Here is a 21,402-nt window from a genome sequence, read left to right on the forward strand (position 1 = left end):
TTGTGGCGTCGTTACGTGTTGTAGCAGCTTGAAATAGTTCCTCATATTGTTATTTTGTTTTTTTAATATGATGTCTTTTCAAATCTTTCTTTGATGATTGCAATTTAAGGTTGACCTATGTTGTTTTTAAATAATCCATTTGTTTAAAGTTACTTGCTATATAAAACATTATTACTAAATAATAACAACTGTGCAAGAGTGCATGATAGCAGCATGAGACGGTGTTCCGCCTATTTCGATATTTTACAACGTAGTTGCCAACAGAGAGCACTCACTAAAACTAGTAGTCACATGACCTTCTCGAAATTGTTGTATTTGTTTGACAGAATATATTCTGACTTATAATTCTATTGAACTGCATGGAGTAATTAATGGTGGTGTGTCACCTCATGCCTGGTGAGTTTGCCACATTGTTTCCTTATGTATGCGTGGTATACATCTTCTTCTTTTTTATTTTCCAGGTGGTGCGTATAAAACAAATGCCTCCTTCCTATGTTGTGTTGAGTGCGTCGTTAAATAAAATATTTCCTTCCTGCCTTCCTTCCTTCCTTCCTTCCTTCCTTCCTTCCTTCCTATATGACCAAAAGGCATCCAGTAGCAGTTGCAATTCACATACCTGTGTGGGTGTAGGTAATGTTTGGCATGCTTCCATCAGAAAACTGTTCAAGCACGCCTGTCGTGGAAAATCCTGTGACTTTACTTGGTAGCCTTTGTATCTGCAGGAGGACGGGCGAGACGTAGCCCAGTGGTAAAGCGCTTTTCTGATGCGCAGTCGTCTGGGATCGATTCCCGTCGGTTGGCCCATTGGGCTATTTTTCATTCCAGCCAGTGCAACACGACTGCTATCCTGTCTGTGGGATGATGCATATAAAAGATCCCTTACTACTACTTGCTATTAATGGTAAAATGTAGCGGATTTTCTCTCCGAGACGCTATGTCAAAATTATCACATGTTTGACATCCAATAGTCGGTAATTAATAATTCAATGTGCTCTAGTGGTGTCGGTAAACAAAACAAACTTTAACTTGTATCTGCATGTACTTGTTGGCTTTAAACTGGTCGTGGGACGGGATTTCGCTCAGTCGGTAGAGTGCTCGCCTGAGGTGATTTAATAGCAGGATCGAAGACACTCTGTGGATCCATTCTCTTACTGAGTTTGTTCTCTCGTCCCATCCAGCGTCCCACGAATGCTATATGAAAGACCATGGTATATGTTGTCCTGTCTGTGGGAAGGTCATATTAAAACATACTTTGCTACTGATGTAAAAAACAAACAAACGGGTTTTCTCTGAAGATTACATCAAAAGTACCAACTATTTGACAACCAACAACCGATGATTGATAAGCAATGTGCTCAAATGGTGTTGTAAAAGAAAACAAAAATTAAATTTTAAATTTCAACTAGTCATTTTTGGTGGGCAATTATATAATCCAGTTATATCGGGTGATCCCAAAAACCGTTAACCTTAATGAATGTGGAACTGTAAAAAAAAGAAGAAGTTATTTCACACCCATTACTATATGAAAGTTTGCTACCTTCAGTAACAATCTGAGGCCAATGGGTCAAATATTGTTAAAATAGAAAAAAATAAAAAATTGTAAGTAAAACAAATACGACGATCATCGCATTTACTCTCCTATGTCTTCTGTCGCATTTTTAATTTAAAATTTTGAATCGGTTGCTATTTTAACAATATTTGACCTGGGGCTAAAATGTTCACTGATCATGGCAAATATCCATACAGTAATGGGTGTAACATATCAAAGTTTCATTCCCTATATTTTTAAATAATTCCATATTCAGAAGGGTTAATTTATTATATTATTATTATTATTTTAATATTTTGTTTTATGGGGAGGGCACCCAACATATAATTTTGCAAACAGACATGAGCTGGTTGATTTCGGTGAACCGGTGTGATGAACCAGCAAACAGTGGTGTCGGAAATCGACTTACATCAGGTATAAGTCTTATCTGATCTTTCGATTTTTCTTTTCATTCTTTTTCTTTGTTTCTTTCTTATTTCCTTTTTTTTTTTTTTTTTTTTTTTTTTTTTTCATTTTGCCAAGTCACTGAGGAATCTTTTGGGTATGCCATTACCTCCAAGCGTCTCGGGTATGCACCTCAGTAGGTCACATGCCACATTTTGACCAATAGAATTGTTCGCTACGCAGGTCGCCGGCGAGGGTAATGAGCCATATAACGAGTTGTGTACCCTGGTGTAATCCTGGCTGTGACTACGGACGTATTAAAGGCGACCCTTGCATGATATACTGCGCCCTGCACTTCATGACCAGCCTCCATAATCCGGCATCCAGCATCCCCTTACACAGGCACACAAAACAAGCGAAACTGCAGAATGCAATGACATTGTACTTAGCTTGACAAATTGATGACTCTTATTGGAAAAAAACAACTTGACGGGGTCGTCCGTTGCCGAGCCTGTGTGGACTATGTTACACAACCGAACGCGTTCCGTGACCTGTAACTCTTCTGTTAAAGGGTATCCATGTTACATACATCTGTATTGGTGGACGTATTTATGTGTACCTTACAGATCACGTTTCGTGTTGTTGGGCTTTTTTAAATAAAAAATGATTCTGCGTTGCAAGGAAAAACAAGAGCATCAAGTACATAATAAAAATATAAAGAAAAACTAATATGTAATTCAAGATTAAAATAGGTTTATTAATGCTAAACTTTTCAAATACACACGATTGTACTAACTTATGTAGCCTAAGTTTATAATCAAGGCTCAGATAATGAGACAAAATAGTATACACTTGTCATTTATTTTTTTTTACAAATTTAATTTTATATTCACTTTTAACATTCACTGTTAATTAATTACATGTATATAGAAATGTATTAACCCGGTTAATAATGGTATGCAAATTTGCAGTCTCTAGGTAATGTGTTGCTGTGGATGGGTCATTTGCTTACAAGCCAACAAGACCCGTGTACCTGAGCGTAACGTTTTCAAATATTTGTTTAAAATGCGTGACGTCAAACTAATCTGTGCTAATCGTGATGACGTCATATTATCGATGGGGGCGACTTTAGTACTGTGATTTACGAATTTTTAAAAATTAAAATGTTATTTAGAAGTGTTATAGGATAAACAGAATTCGCTACTCGTGTTTTTTAATATGTAAAATATCAACCTCGTCCAGTTAATCAACATAGACTTGGTTGATATTTTCCATATTATAAAATACTCGTGACGAATCCTCTATATATCCACTGAATGGCACTATGGAAATTCGGTCGATATGTTTAGCACACTACACCAGAGGTAGGGTTCTACTGCAAGTTACTGACTTGAAATCCTGCAGATTACACACTTGAGTGGTAATTTGCTGACTTCAGTGATAGAGGCATTCGTATAAGCGTGCAATACAGGGGGGAGTGGGGGACTGCTCCCCACCCCTACCTTAGTGCTGGAGCAAAACCTCAAATTCGGCCCAAAATTATAGAGATATTCGAGGGAAATATGCTAACATGAGACCTTTGTAGCATGTATTTCCATCATTCTACCCTCAAAATGCATGTATCAATGCGTAGTGGTTCGTTTGCAATCCTATATAGCTGTTTGATAGTAATGCTAATATGAATAAATTATGGTGTTCAGTCACGGAGGATCATTCTGAATAAAAATATTATTGGTATTAAATCTTAAGGCAGAGATGAATTTTACTTGTAGACATTTTTTTTATTTGTTTAACGACACTGCTAGAGCACATTGATTAATTAATCATCGGCTATTGGATGTCAAACATTTGATAATTCTGAATCGTAGTCAGTAGAAGATACTGCTACATTTTTTTTAATGCAGCATGGGATCTTTTATATGCATTTTCCCATAGGCAGGAAAGCACATACCACGGCCTTTGATATACTTATAGAATACAGGAAATTGCATATTTCAGGACATCTAGTTTTCAAACCTTTACGGGGAAGCATACCCCCGAACCTCTAAAAACTTTGCTTTGCGCCTTCGATCTCAGTCAAACCCTACCGTCTACTTACTTCCGCTTTGTTTGTTGCTATTTAGATTCGGGCATTTTTCGTTTAATTCGGGCAAAAGCCAGCTTGCCCCCTACAAAGATGGGAGCCAGTACTCCTATGCGGCATTCAGCAGCTTTGAATGGCACAGTGTAATTTGCGACTGTAAGACGAAATGCTACCAGTCTGACAGGCACTCTGCAGGTAGCCGTGGTGCACCGTAATACACACATACTTTGGGATGGAATGTTAAGTTAAATGACGATAACTGTAAAATATTTGAAGGGACTGATCAGAATAAAGAACCAGAAAGAAGTGTTTGTTTGACGACATCCCAACACATTATAAATTACTAACAAACGGCTATTTGAACAATTGGTCTAAAGTATAAGAACGGAAACACGCAGTCGCCGCATAGGTTATTTCTTCTTAATAGCAGCAAGGGCTCCTTTAAATACGATTGGGGGAACTGGTTAGGATCAGAAAAGACATCGGGTCCACAAGGAGGGTCAACCCTACCCATCGCACTTCAAGCAAATGTTGTAATAAACATGATCTATACCCTCTCTGATAAACAAAATAAAATAAACAACTGTACCAATATGTAGAGCCACATAAACATTTACGACGCACAATACATTTTTATAGCTGGTTATATGGCGTCAAACATATAGTTAAAGCTCATATAGACTGAATGCGGCGCGTGCGTGCGGTCCGATTAAAAATATATTAGTTTCCATGAGAACATCTAGACTGGATGCGTGCGTCTACGCAACACGTGCAGTATAAAAACATGGTGTATATGTCCAAAACGAAAACAGCAGACGCAATAGTCGTACCGCACGCACGCGCCGTATCCACTCTATATGAACCTTTAAGGACCACACAGATAAATATAAAGAGTGAGGAAACCCACTTCCGCCACGCCATAGGCATTTCGGTTTGATTACGGTGATAGGGATCTTGTGTGTGCTCCATCCTACGACATGTGTTATACCAGATCTTGTGTGTGCTCCATCCTACGACATGTGTTATACCAGATGTTGTGTGTACTCCATCCTACGACATGTGTTATACCAGATGTGAAACGCCGGTTGGAACGAGACTAATGCTGCGTTGATTTGGTGCTCGTGAATATCATCAATTCACAAGTGACAAATCGTGAACACAACTTCACCAATTGGAGAGCGTTCAAGCGATTTATATACAATCTGCACTGTCACTCTAATCTCCAATCCAATTTACGTTTCTTCCAAAAAAAAAGTCTCATGTTGTGAAGATTGAGACAGAACATCATTCTCCAGTTGACACGTTGTCTTCACAGGTTATTTCGCTAAACGAACGCTCTTCACAGCAATACGAGATTCACGACTTCTAATGAACGCAGCGTTAGTCCAGTTGGCCCACTGATGAAGATCGTTAAAAATTTAGTTTGTTTTGTTTAACGACACCACTAGACCACATTGATTTATTAATCATCGGCTACTGGACGTCAAACATTTGGTAATTTTGACATATAGTTTTATGTCATTTTTCCATTAGTCGCAAGGGATATTTTATACGCACTATCCCACAGACAGGGTAGCACATACCACGTCCGTCTTTTGATAGACCAGTCGTGCTGCACTGACTGGAGCAAGAACTAGCCCAATGCGCCACTGACGGGTCTCGATCCCAGACTAACCGTGCATCAGGCAAGCGTTTTACCAATGGGCTGCGTAACGCCCCGTGTCAGTCGTAAGATGAGGTTTTCAGAAATCCTCACAGAGACTTCCCTGTACACGTATTGTTTTATCTGTACTGACACATCCACGTCTGGTGGAGACGTGACATGCCCCATCTTCTCCATCCCGCCATCTTTCCTCACATAAAATGTACCTTCCTATACTGGGGGAAACAGAAGTCGATAACAAAGTGAAGCGAGACAAATACACATTTAACATCACATTTCACGACCTACTGTTCACAGTGGAATCCCGAACAGAAGTAAAACTGTAGATGTGTTGTTGGTTACTTGTTCACATATATATTTATGTTGGTATCTGAAGTATCGCTGTCGGTGGTAAATGACTATTCTTCACGAACTTTAAATTACAGACCATGGCACTAATTCACCTGGTCATCTGGGATTCTAATCTGGATACAATTCAGAACATTGGCCTGTATTGTTGCAGCTGGAGGAGACTGGAATAGAGTGGAGTGAAGGAATTAATTAATTAATTAATTTTTAACCGCACCCCAGGACAGATAATTATTATATGGGCTGTTGAAGGTGGGTCCAGGAGGACGTGGTGACTAGGCATCACCTAACTCAAAATGTAAGTTTAAGAGGACGATATTAGGATTATTCTTCTCACACCAATACAACGTAATGAATACAATACTTTTGGAAGGAAGCCAACACTAAGGAACTTTGAAGGAGTCCGTTAAAATAGGGTGCTCGTAACAAAGACAATGTTTTATTGTGTGCGCGTGCACCCGCGTCTTTCTATTTCAGTTTATTGTTGTGCGTGTACCCACTCCTTTGTGTTTCAGTTTATTGTTGTGTGCGTGTACCGGCTCCCTTGTGTTTCAGTTTATTGTTGTGTGCGAGTGAGTGCAACCGCTTCCTTTTGTTTCAGTTTATTGTTGTGCGTGTGCGTGCACCCGCGTCTCTGTGTTTCAGTTTATTGTTGTGTGCGTGTACCCGCTCCTTTGTTTCAGTTTATTGTCGTGTGCGTGTGCGTGCACCCGCGTCTTTGTGTTTCAGTTTATTGTGTGCGTGTACCCGCTCCTTTGTTTCAGTTTGTGCGCGTGTACCCGCTCCTTTGTGTTTCAGTTTGTGGTTGTGTGCGTGTACCCGCTCCTTTGTTTCAGTTTATTGTGTGCGTGCACCTGCGTCTTTGTGTTTCAGTTTATTGTTGTGTGCGTGTACCTGCTCCTTTGTGTTTCAGTTTATTGTGTGCGTGTGCGTGTACCCGCTCCTTTGTGTTTCAGTTTATTGTTGTGCTTATGCGTGCACCCGCGTCTTTGTAATTTATCGGTTTTGATGAGTCGCCGATGAACCTCCCGAGTTCCACCAAATGTCTAAAGTATTAACTATACTTGCAGATTAGATGTTTTACCAAACTAATTGTTAGATACAGTAGTCATCGTCAATGTCGAGACATGCTGGATCGAAAGGTGAGAAGAAATCAGCTTCCGGCTTAACTCTCCAATTTGGTGTTGATTAGGGAGGTGGAACCATACTCCAATATTAACTCAAATGCAACACAAAGTAGATTTATCGAAAGTACATCAATCGTTTCTAGGTCGCCGATTACGTTCTAGAATACGTTTCGCCCTTTTATATATTCACATCTGTGGAATACTTGGCTACTGGCACAAAACTAATATATGCATGGGACCTCACACATTTTGTTTTGTTGTGGGAGGAAGCTGGTATGTCATTTATTTCCATGTGCCACCCAATGTAAAACGTATTTACGTTTTCTTTAAAGTCTAATCTTTAATCCAGTGTAATAGCCTTCTTGTTCAGCACCCAAAGGGGGCAAGACCATTTCTTATCATATATTTATTACTTACCTATTCTACCAGTCGAAAAGAACACTACCCAGTTACGATTGAATATATGCACTACCACTATATGAACCAGCTGTTAATAAAATTACATGGTTGTCGAATTAAAAGAAGTTCTGTTCAAATATTCCAGATAACAGAAAACGAGGCTTTAAAAAGCTGTTTTAATAACAAATAAACGTCCGAAATGCTAAAATGCAATGTACTATACTATTACAGCAGATAATTAATAAATACACGTCGTGACAAGACAATGAAACAATTCTTAAAAGTAATATATAAACTCAAAGAAAATAAATACGTCAACACTAAGAGAAACAGAAGGTTATGTGCACACTCCATATTGTAGACAAACGGACTGAAATTATATTGAAAGTAAACTCTTTCAGGATAAATGTTTTTCAAAATGAGGAACATTTTAATGTAGGAAATTAGTTTCAACAACATAACTTTTGGTAAAACAAAACAAGACAAAACAATACACAAAAACGATATTTATGAAAACAAGCAAGACAAGGTAAATTAGAAGAATGTGGAAGGATAGTTTTGATAAAACTGGAAGATGTGCATGCTTGTTAAATTATTTGGACTTTTACTTACATATTACACATTTCTCACAATAAGATCATAAAAAACTATATTCACAAAGCCTTTGTTATAGAAATAAAAATACTCAATAAATTATGCTGCAATATAATGCATATAATATATATAATACGTACACGTACCTCAACTATGTGTCTAGGACAGTGGTCAATGGTCAGTTGGTAACGTTTAGTTAGGCAAGTGGACGCAATGGCCTTCCATCTCCCATCTTCCCAGTTAAAGCTATTTAGAAATATTTCTCTTCGTGCTAGAGTGCTTGCCTAAGGCGCAATGGGTCACAAGATTTATCGCCCTTGATGGACTCCGTTTTTGTCCATCTCAGAATCCCATGATTGGCACGTTAATGTCATAGTCTGTACTGTCCTGTCTATTGTAAAGTCCATATAAATCTGAACGATAAAACCGCTATGCAGTCTAATGATATTTGGCAAAATATTGGTTAATTTCACGAAACTCATTCTAGTGCCTCCTCTATAGGAGGACAGCCACTCATAAAGAGATCCTTTGCTGGACACTACATCCTTCTTGCACCGCCACAAAGAGGACTGCCATTTCCAGACCAGCTTACTAAATCAAAACTAGCACAGGGCAGGGCTTATTGCAATAGATATAACTGTGATGCCATGCTCTCTTGAAGCAATTCCAAAAGTAATGATATCAGGTGTTTACGAACCGTGAGAATATCCTGCCTCATTTGATCCCTTTTCGGTTGCTGCATGTATAATAACTATAACTTGAAATATCGAAATCACCAGGTTAGTCAACAAATAGGCATAGTTTAAAATCTCAAAAGCACAGTATTTTAGCCACCAAAAAGGCATATGGCACTAGTGAAAAACAGATATACGTTTTATAATAAAAAGCAAAAACAACACCAATATTACATTGATAAATATACTTGTCCTAATAGAAATGCTTTCTAAAAGCTAATAAATGCACAACTAATAACGGTATTCATTTATGTAGTAAACTTTAAAGTTTCCAACCTGATCATGACTAACAAATACTAATTACTATATGGGTACCTATAATCAATATTATAATCTAAGGATTTTGTAACTTATCACTCCAATATATATATATATATATATATATATATATATATATATATATATATATATATATATATATATATGTCAAAAACACAATATGTATTCACTCTTCTCTGTTACATCTTCACACAAATATCTGCATAAACACAGTGATTACAACAGATTACGCTTGACACAAAAGATCAAAACAAAATTCAAAAATGTTTTAAGAAAGAGCATTCCCAACAAACAATATCACAATACTAATATTGAAAAAGCTAAATCATATCAATATGGTATTTGTAAACAAATGTTTACAGATAATCTCAGCGTAGTTAGTATCTGTTTATGATGTACAAGTCACTTGTAGGTTGGTTGCTTGGTTGTAAATTTTTACATGCTTATATGCCACTAGAGCTTCAAGCATGTCTGCCCCGGGGCCGAGTCCTGGATAGCCAGGGGTCTGCTCCGGGCCAGAAATTTAACGGGACAATTTGGATATTTACTCTAAAAATTAAATAAATATGGGGACAATTAAAAAATATATATAAATTTGTTTGGTGTAATCCCAAAACAATCTATTTAAATATAAATAATATAATTTCAAAATAAATCTTAAAATTAAACACCAAATTTTGAACGGGCTACCAAAATAACATGCTCTCATAATCTACTTCATATTAATTACTTAAGCCCTTGTCTGGAGAGGGTTGGTGGTTTAAAGGCTCAAAGAGTCACAGGAAATACCAAATTTGAAGACCTATTATTTAGCAGAGGGGTACCGAAAATATCGGTAACTAAAGCGTGGCCGGATTGGGGGGGGGGGGGGGGGGGGGGGGGGGGGGGGGTGGGGGGGGAGGGGGGGGGGGGGGGAAGGAGGGAGGTGCGAAAAAGGGGAGAGGGGGCTAACCCCCAGACAAACCTATCTCTCCCTACGGCCTAAACCGCCTACACCTAAGCGCCTAACCACTAACATCCGGTGGCACACCCCCCCTCCCCCAAACCCCACCCAACAACCCCCCCCCCCCCCATCCAACCCAGCCCTCCAATATCGGCATCCTCTATTTATCCAGAGGTGGTGTCCCTAGGAGAGGGACAAGATTAAACCACCTCCGGCAAATTCAAAAAGGAGGTGGTGTCCCTAGTAGAGGAACACCATTAAACCACCTCCAATAAGATTAAAATAATCTGCAAAGTCTGGCAAGTCGCAGGTGTGAAACGTATTCCAGTGAATGAAGATCCGAGGCGCCTCTCTGTAGACCAAAAAGAACATAAATGTTACGTCATTCAAAAGACACTGGCACCCTTTAATTTAGAAAAACGACGCCTGTGACAAGTTATGGGTAAAACTACTCACAGGAAGTCGGCATATCACTTGTCGGGTCAAATATCAATAGGAACACAGAAACATTTCAAATGACATTTTCACAAATTTCAGTTATGTGTTTGCAACTGTAATCAACAGAAAATAGTGTCATATCATATAGCCATGGCTTTTGCAATAATTACTATACTATTATGTGTTAATTAATGTACTTAGTTCAGAATTATTTTACTACCCCTAATCCACGTCAAACCTTAATTAAACAGACAACAGACAGTAAACACAATTTACAAACCCAAGACGCATGGTGATCTTTTCACACCAATTACGAACTAGTAATTAATAAGCTCTAGTTTACCTCAATTAATGTTTTGTCTAGTTATTAAATTGGTCCTGGTCTCATACATTACACCAGCTTTTACCACAGATAAAAATAATTATTATGTAATGAATCTATTCTATTGGTTACAAGCTTCTGGATGTTATGGAAACAATCATTACTGATCATAATTCGGGAAAATCATTGAAATTAAAGTCAAATACAGTGAACATTGTGTTCAGAATCACGTCGCAAAGTACATTTCATATAAAGCAGATGTTTAACATAGTAACTATTTACAATATCACAGATGCTTAAATTCTTACCATAACATATTTACTGAACAAAATTCCACAATTGTTTTAGTCTTTTCACAAACAAATGTTTTTACACATTCATAAAGTAATGCTGTAATTTTGAATATATTTTATAATATTTAATACATAAGCCAGTTTACAGTTCTTTCGCCGATGAATTTGATCAACATTCCGTGTCGTCGTGGTTGTGGATGTTGTGGATGTCCATGTAGCGTCTAAGTTGTGATTCTAAAAACAAACCAACATAATAAAATGCATGTAATAAAGCACCAAAATTAAACCCACCCAACAACTTCACAACTAACGAAATATATCAAAACGTTATAAACCCAAGATGTATGGTGATCCTTTCATCTAGAAATGTCAATACAAAACTTAACCGAAAGACATGAAGAACAATAACTCAAATGATTTATACAGAGGCGACAATTATTTTTTAAATCAAATATAGATTCTTACATTAAATTTAATTTAGTATTCCACGGTTTTTTGTTGTTGTTGTTGTTGATGTTGTTTTTTGTAAGTGTGTGGTTGAAAATAAAAAAATAATAACACTATAGTTCAAAAGTTTGCTTTCGATGAGCGAGTTAACAGATGAACTAGGACACTGATGTAGGTTTTGTAACAGATGAACTAGGACACTGGTGTAGGTTTTGTAACAGATGGACTAGGACACTGATGTAGGTTTTGTAACAGATGGACTAGGACACTGATGTAGGTTTTGTTATAGATGAACTATAGGACACTGATGTAGGTTTTGTTATAGATGGACTAGGACACTGATGTAGGTTTTGTTATAGATGGACTAGGACACTGATGTAGGTTTTGTTATAGATGAACTAGGACACTGATGTAGGTTTTGTTATAGATGGACTAGGACACTGATGGAGGTTTTGTTATAGATGAACTAGGACACTGATGTAGGTTTTGTTATAGATGAACTAGGACACTCATGTAGGTTTTGTTATAGATGGACTAGGACACTGATGTAGGTTTGTAACAGATGGACTAGGACACTGATGTAGGTTTTGTAACAGATGGACTAGGACACTGATGTAGGTTTTGTTATAGATGAACTAGGACACTGATGTAGGTTTTGTTATAGATGAACTAGGACACTGATGTAGGTTTTGTTATAGATGGACTAGGACACTGATGGAGGTTTTGTTATAGATGAACTAGGACACTGATGTAGGTTTTGTTATAGATGAACTAGGACACTGATGGAGGTTTTGTAAAAGATGAACTAGGACACTGATGGAGGTTTTGTTATAGATGAACTAGGACACTGATGTAGGTTTTGTTATAGATGAACTAGGACACTGATGGAGGTTTTGTAAAAGATGAACTAGGACACTGATGGAGGTTTTGTTATAGATGAACTAGGACACTGATGTAGGTTTTGTTATAGATGAACTAGGACACTGATGGAGGTTTTGTAACAGATGGACTAGGACACTGATGGGAGGTTTTGTTATAAATGAACTAGGACACTGATGGAGGTTTTGTTATAGATGAACTAGGACACTGATGTACGTTTGTTATAGATGAACTAGGACACTGATGGAGGTTTTGTTATAGATGAACTAGGACACTGATGGAGGTTTTGTTATAGATGAACTAGGACACTGATGTAGGTTTTGTTATAGATGAACTAGGACACTGATGTAGGTTTTGTTATAGATGAACTAGGACACTGATGGAGGTTTTGTTATAGACGGACTAGGACACTGATGTAGGTTTTGTTATAGATGAACTAGGACACTGATGTAGGTTTTGTTATAGATGAACTAGGACACTGATGGAGGTTTTGTTATAGACGGACTAGGACACTGATGTAGGTTTTGTTATAGATGAACTAGGACACTGATGTAGGTTTTGTTATAGACGGACTAGGACACTGATGTAGGTTTTGTAACAGATGGAATAGGACACTGATGGAGGTTTTTTTATAGATGAACTAGGACACTGATGTAGGTTTTGTTATAGACGGACTAGGACACTGATGTAGGTTTTGTAACAGATGAACTAGGACACTGATGTAGGTTTTGTAGGTTTGTAGGTTTTGTTATAGATGAACTAGGACACTGATGGAGGTTTGGTTATAGATGAACTAGGACACTGATGTAGGTTTTGTAACAGATGGACTAGGACACTGATGTAGGTTTTGATATAGACGGACTAGGACACTGATGTAGGTTTTGTTATAGACGAACTAGGACAATGATGGAGGTTTTGTTATAGATGAACTAGGACACTGATGTAGGTTTTGTAACAGATGAACTAGGACACTGATGTAGGTTTTGTTATAGATGAACTAGGACACTGATGTAGGTTTTGTTATAGACGGACTAGGAAAATGATGGAGGTTTTGTTATAGATGAACTAGGACACTGATGTAGGTTTTGTTATAGACGGACTAGGACACTGATGTAGGTTTTGATATAGACGGACTAGGACACTGATGGAGGTTTTGTTATAGACGAATTAGGACAATGATGTAGGTTTTGTTATAGATGGACTAGGACACTGATGTAGGTTTTGTTATAGATGGACTAGGACACTGATGGAGGTTTTGTTATAGACGGACTAGGACACTGATGTAGGTTTTGTTATAGATGAACTAGGACACTGATGTAGGTTTTGTTATAGACGGACTAGGACACTGATGTAGGTTTTGTTATAGATGGACTAGGACACTGATGTAGGTTTTGTTATAGATGGACTAGGACACTGATGGAGGTTTTGTTATAGATGAACTAGGACACTGATGTAGGTTTTGTTATAGATGGACTAGGACACTGATGTAGGTTTTGTTATAGATGAACTAGGACACTGATGTAGGTTTTGTTATAGATGAACTAGGACACTGATGTAGGTTTTGTTATAGATGGACTAGGACACTGATGGAGGTTTTGTTATAGATGAACTAGGACAGGACACTGATGTAGGTTTTGTTATAGATGGACTAGGACACTGATGGAGGTTTTGTTATAGATGGACTAGGACACTGATGGAGGTTTTGTTATAGATGAACTAGGACACTGATGTAGGTTTTGTTATAGATGAACTAGGACACTGATGTAGGTTTTGTTATAGACGGACTAGGACACTGATGTAGGTTTTGTTATAGATGAACTAGGACACTGATGTAGGTTTTGTTATAGATGAACTAGGACACTGATGTAGGTTTTGTTATAGATGGACTAGGACACTGATGTAGGTTTTGTTATAGATGAACTAGGACACTGATGTAGGTTTTGTTATAGATGAACTAGGACACTGATGTAGGTTTTGTTATAGATGAACTAGGACACTGATGTGAGGTTTTGTTATAGATGGACTAGGACACTGATGTAGGTTTTGTTATAGATGAACTAGGACACTGATGTAGGTTTTGTTATAGACGGACTAGGACACTGATGTAGGTTTTGTTATAGATGAACTAGGACACTGATGGAGGTTTTGTTATAGATGAACTAGGACACTGATGGAGGTTTTGTTATAGACGGACTAGGACACTGATGTAGGTTTTGTAACAGATGAACTAGGACACTGATGTAGGTTTTGTAACAGATGAACTAGGACACTGATGTAGGTTTTGTTATAGATGAACTAGGACACTGATGTAGGTTTTGTTATAGACGGACTAGGACACTGATGTAGGTTTTGTAACAGATGGAATAGGACACTGATGGAGGTTTGGTTATAGATGAACTAGGACACTGATGTAGGTTTTGTAACAGATGGACTAGGACACTGATGTAGGTTTTGATATAGACGGACTAGGACACTGATGTAGGTTTTGTTATAGACGGACTAGGACAATGATGGAGGTTTTGTTATAGATGAACTAGGACACTGATGTAGGTTTTGTAACAGATGAACTAGGACACTGATGTAGGTTTTGTTATAGATGAACTAGGACACTGATGTAGGTTTTGTTATAGAGGGACTAGGAAAATGATGGAGGTTTTGTAACAGATGAACTAGGACACTGATGTAGGTTTTGTTATAGACGGACTAGGACACTGATGTAGGTTTTGATATAGACGGACTAGGACACTGATGTAGGTTTTGTTATAGATGAACTAGGACACTGATGTAGGTTTTGATATAGACGGACTAGGACACTGATGTAGGTTTTGTTATAGATGAACTAGGACAATGATGTAGGTTTTGTTATAGACGGACTAGGAAAATGATAGAGGTTTTGTAACAGATGAACTAGGACAATGATGTAGGTTTTGTTATAGATGGACTAGGACACTGATGTAGGTTTTGTTATAGACGGACTAGGACACTGATGTAGGTTTTGTTATAGATGGACTAGGACACTGATGGAGGTTTTGTTATAGATGGACTAGGACACTGATGGAGGTTTTGTTATAGACGGACTAGGACACTGATGTAGGTTTTGTTATAGATGAACTAGGACACTGATGTAGGTTTTGTTATAGACGGACTAGGACACTGATGTAGGTTTTGTTATAGACGGACTAGGACACTGATGTAGGTTTTGTTATAGATGAACTAGGACAATGATGTAGGTTTTGTTATAGATGGACTAGGACACTGATGTAGGTTTTGTTATAGATGGACTAGGACACTGATGGAGGTTTTGTTATAGATGAACTAGGACACTGATGTAGGTTTTGTTATAGATGAACTAGGACACTGGTGTAGGTTTTGTAACAGATGGACTAGGACACTGATGTAGGTTTTGTTATAGATGAACTAGGACACTGATGTAGGTTTTGTTATAGACGGACTAGGACACTGATGTAGGTTTTGTTATAGATGAACTAGGAAAATGATGGAGGTTTTGTTATAGATGAACTAGGAAAATGATGGAGGTTTTGTAACAGATGGACTAGGACACTGATGTAGGTTTTGTTATAGATGAACCAGGACACTGATGTAGGTTTTGTAACAGATGAACTAGGACACTGATGTAGGTTTTGTTATAGATGAACTAGGACACTGATGTAGGTTTTGTTATAGACGGACTAGGACACTGATGTAGGTTTTGTAACAGATGGAATAGGACACTGATGGAGATTTTGTTATAGATGAACTAGGACACTGATGTAGGTTTTGTAACAGATGGACTAGGACACTGATGTAGGTTTTGTAACAGATGAACTAGGACACTGATGTGTAGGTTTTGTTATAGATGGACTAGGAAAATGATGGAGGTTTTGTTATAGATGAACTAGGACACTGATGTAGGTTTTGTAACAGATGAACTAGGACACTGATGTAGGTTTTGTTATAGATGAACTAGGACACTGATGTAGGTTTTGTTATAGAGGGACTAGGAAAATGATGGAGGTTTTGTAACAGATGAACTAGGACACTGATGTAGGTTTTGTTATAGACGGACTAGGACACTGATGTAGGTTTTGTTATAGACGGACTAGGACACTGATGTAGGTTTTGTTATAGATGAACTAGGACAATGATGTAGGTTTTGTTATAGATGGACTAGGACACTGATGTAGGTTTTGTTATAGATGGACTAGGACACTGATGGAGGTTTTGTTATAGATGAACTAGGAGACTGATGTAGGTTTTGTTATAGATGAACTAGGACACTGATGTAGGTTTTGTAACAGATGGACTAGGACACTGATGTAGGTTTTGTTATAGATGAACTAGGACACTGATATAGGTTTTGTTATAGATGAACTAGGACACTGATGTAGGTTTTGTTATAGATGAACTAGGACACTGATGTAGGTTTTGTTATAGACGGACTAGGACACTGATGTAGGTTTTGTTATAGATGAACTAGGAACATGATGGAGGTTTTGTTATAGATGAACTAGGAAAATGATGGAGGTTTTGTAACAGATGGACTAGGACACTGATGTAGGTTTTGTTATAGATGAACCAGGACACTGATGTAGGTTTTGTTATAGATGAACTAGGACACTGATGTAGGTTTTGTTATAGATGGACTAGGACACTGATGTAGGTTTTGTTATAGATGAACTAGGAAAATGATGGAGGTTTTGTAACAGATGGACTAGGACACTGATGTAGGTTTTGTTATAGATGGACTAGGAAAATGATGGAGGTTTTGTTATAGATGGACTAGGAAAATGATGGAGGTTTTGTAACAGATGAACTAGGACAATGATGTAGGTTTTGTTATAGACGGACTAGGAAAATGATGTAGGTTTTGTTATAGATGAACTAGGAAAATGATGGAGGTTTTGTAACAGATGAACTAGGAAAATGATGGGAGGTTTTGTAACAGATGAACTAGGACAATGATGTAGGTTTTGTTATAGATGGACTAGGAAAATGATGTAGGTTTTGTTATAGATGAACTAGGAAAATGATGGAGGTTTTGTAACAGATGAACTAGGACAATGATGTAGGTTTTGTTATAGATGGACTAGGAAAATGATGTAGGTTTTGTAACAGATGAACTAGGAAAATGATGGAGGTTTTGTAACAGATGAACTAGGACAATGATGTAGGTTTTGTTATAGACGGACTAGGAAAATGATGTAGGTTTTGTTATAGATGAACTAGGAAAATGATGGAGATTTTGTAACAGATGAACTAGGACAATGATGTAGGTTTTATTATAGATGGACTAGAAAAATGATGTAGGTTTTGTAACAGATGAACTAGGAAAATGATGGAGGTTTTTTAACAGATGAACTAGGACAATGATGTAGGTTTTGTTATAGATGGACTAGGAAAATGATGTAGGTTTTGTAACAGATGAACTAGGAAAATTATGGAGGTTTTGTAACAGATGAACTATGACAATGGTGAAGGTTATGTTATAAATGAACTATGACAGTGATGAAATGTTTCATTACAGATGAACTAGGACAATGATGAACGGTTTCATTACAGATGACCTAGGACAATGATGAAAGGTTTCATTACAAATCACCTAGGACAGTGATGAAAGATTTCATTACAGATGAACTAGGACAATGATGAACGGTTTCATTACAGATGAACTAGGACAATGATGAACGGTTTCATTACAGATGAACTAGGACAATGATGAACGATTATGTTATAAATGAACTATGACAGTGATGAAATGTTTCATTACAGATGAACTAGGACAATGATGAACGATTTCATTACAGATGACCTAGGACAATGATGAAAGGTTTCATTACAGATCAACCAGGACAGTGATGAAAGATTTCATTACAGATGAACTAGGATAATGATGAAGGTTATGTTATAGATAGGGGTGCAACGATACGGTCAAAACCGTATTGCGATATAAGAAACTGTATTGCAATATGTATTGCAATATAATTGATATTATTTATCGGTTGGTTTTTTTTTAATGAAAATAGAAGGCATAACTTTTTAATGATCTTATTAGTTTCAGCTGTCAGGCTAAATGTTTTAGGCCATATTTTTATTTTTTAACACAATACTAGTCTACATCACACTGATGATGATGATAACTAATTTAACGTGTCCATATACCACTAGGGTTTCGAACACGCCCATCCCGAGTCCGACCTCCGATAAGATCGGTGGCCTGACTCGGGATGGAGGGGGGGGGGGTGATGAAAATGGGCAGAATTTTGAAAATAGCAATTAGTAAAAAAGTTAATAGAATTTAAAAAAAAGAAAAAAAAGGTTACAATCCAAAAATAAAAAAGAATTGACTGCTCGGCCGAATATTTATATAATTTGGAGCATTTTAGAAGGAAAGTCCAAAATTAAATAAGAGAAAGAAGAGAGGATTGGACTATTAATAATATTTTTAAAAAAAAGAAGTAATTTCGACATAAAATTTTGAACGCAGATCTAAAAGTTTAAAGTCCAATCGATATGTCCACGCGAGTGGCCTCGTTAAGGCCGTTTGGGTGCACAGCTTAAAGGGACGAGATAGGTTGCATCCCGTCAAGAAAACCCCTAGATTGACAGTCGATAGACGTTGAAGGTGTACTGCTGTGCTGAAATACAGATCTTGAGAAGCCGGATCTGTCTGAACGAGAGAGAGTATCAGACTAGGGTATAGTGGTGCGGACGGGCCCGACTCCGGAGGATACGAGATGGTATCACTATAAAGCAAGGTAAAGTCTAGAAAAAGAGTAGTAGGGGCCGACCCCGCTTCCTATTTCTTCTTAGAGTGGGGCGGTCAATCTTCCAGTACTGCTAGGACAGGCTCGGACATGTAGAGACTAAACGCGAACAACCGTGGCGTTCTGCAGAATGGCCGTCATACGAGTCACGAAAAAAACCTGTCGACAGTCAGACGGAGAAATGACGTGGAAGCAAGGAATCTCGCTAAAAAAGAATCCAACCTGGTGGTGCAGGCTGTCGAAATGAGAAGCGTTCCAGCGTTCAATCAGTTCCAATGGCCGCATACATTCCAGTAGAAAACTTCATTTCGCTGATAAAAACAACGAAATGAGGGACCCCCCCCCCCCAAGTCGAGCACACGAAAGCACGCGCAGTGTGCACAAGCGAAACAAACACGTCTTACCGCGTGGAGCTCCAGACTGTGAATGGTCAAACTATTCATAAATTGTCACATTCGGAAATCCTTACTATCGGGCTTTTCTGTTGCTGCTCGCTTAACACGGAAATGTACGTATTGAGTCACAATGTTTCGCCAGATCGACCGAACCAGAGCCGAGGTTATTAGCCGAGGTATTTTGAACGATCGGCCGAAGTATTCCGAGTTCAGTGAAAAACAGCGAAGTGTGATTCTCATTTGTTGGTTTATTTCTTTGAAGATGATAGCCGTAGCCGTATTCCAACGTAAATGAACAACGAATGATAATGTGTAAGTAACAAAACATTTATTTGTAATTATCGTTAACTGGTTATTTTCACTGGACTTTTGACATGTTTTGTTTAGAAGTTAGAACCAAGTATAACCGACCTATCACTTCGTATGCCAACAAGTAAGCCGACTACGCTTGACGTGATTGTTACATTTCCTGTCATCACCAATTAATAAAATGATGTGGTTTTTGTTTGTTTGTTTGCCTATTTCAAATCAAATAAGTTACAAGGAAAAAAAATCGCGGTACGCAAAACTGTACCGCGGTTCGTATCGAGCTGATCAATTATCGCGGTATACCGGTATACCGGTTTATCGTTGCAGCACTAGTTATAGATATACTAGGACAATGACGAAAGGTTATGTTATAGACGACCTAGGATAATGATGAATGGTTTCATTACAGATGAACTAGGACAATGATGAACGGTTTCATTACAGATGAACTAGGACAATGATGAACGGTTTCATTACAGATGAACTAGGACAATGATGAACGGTTTCATTACAGATGAACTAGCATAATGATGAAGGTTATGTTATAGATATACTAGGACAATGACGAAAGGTTATGTTATAGATGAACTAGGATAATGATGAAAGGTTTCATTACAGATGAACTAAGACAATGATGAACGGTTTCATTATAGATGAACTAGGACAGTGATGAAAGGTTTCATTACAGATGGACTAGGACAGTGATGAACGGCTTCATTACAGATGAACTAGGACAATGATGAACGGTTTCATTACAGATGAACTAGGACAATGATGATCGGTTTCCTTACAGATGAACTAGGACAATGATGAAAGGTTATGTTATAGATGAACTAGGACAATGATGAACAGTTTCCTTACAGATGAACTAGGATAATGATGAAGGGTTTCATTACAGATGAACTAGGATAATGATGAAGGTTATGTTATAGATATACTAGGACAATGACGAAAGGTTATGTTATAGATGACCTAGGATAATGATGAATGGTTTCATTACAGATAAACCAGGACAATGATGAACGGTTTCATTACAGATGAACTAGGATAATGATGAACGGTTTCATTACAGATTAACTAGGATAATGATGAAGGTTATGTTATAGATATACTAGGACAATGACGAAAGGTTATGTTATAGATGAACTAGGATAATGATGAACGGTTTCATTACAGACGAACTAGGACAATGATGAACGGTTTCATTACAGATGAACTAGGACAATGATGAACGGTTTCATTACAGATGAACTAGGACAATGACAAAAGGTTATGTTATAGATGAACTAGGATAATGATGAACGGTTTCATTACAGATGAACTAGGATAATGATGAACGGTTTCATTACAGATGAACTAGGACAATGATGATCGGTTTCCTTACAGATGAACTAGGAAAATGATGAAAGGTTATGTTATAGATGAACTAGGACAATGATGAACAGTTTCCTT

The 21,402-nt window shown here is 37.7% G+C and overlaps 1 protein-coding gene and 1 long non-coding RNA gene across 5 annotated transcripts in view; one reads left to right on the forward strand and one right to left on the reverse strand.

The window, feature by feature from the left end:
- Positions 1-7,715: 7,715 nt before the first annotated feature.
- Positions 7,716-21,402, reverse strand: part of LOC121374252 (anoctamin-7-like) — a 63,327-nt gene continuing 49,640 nt past the window's right edge. For 2 of the 4 annotated variants that reach the window (XM_041501275.1, XM_041501273.1), the window contains one exon: positions 7,716-11,390. The gene's annotated coding sequence lies outside the window, so the exon portion shown is untranslated. The remainder of the gene's footprint in view (positions 11,391-21,402) is intronic. The other 2 variants (XR_005958214.1, XR_005958215.1) reach the window with 2 other exon arrangements.
- On the forward strand, positions 11,390-14,462 carry LOC121374253. Its single transcript, XR_005958216.1, has 3 exons — positions 11,390-13,105; positions 13,259-14,006; positions 14,148-14,462. It is a non-coding gene; the product is annotated as an uncharacterized LOC121374253 (long non-coding RNA).

Source organism: Gigantopelta aegis, chromosome 6, assembly GCF_016097555.1.
Source record: "Gigantopelta aegis isolate Gae_Host chromosome 6, Gae_host_genome, whole genome shotgun sequence".
Taxonomy (NCBI): domain Eukaryota; kingdom Metazoa; phylum Mollusca; class Gastropoda; order Neomphalida; family Peltospiridae; genus Gigantopelta; species Gigantopelta aegis.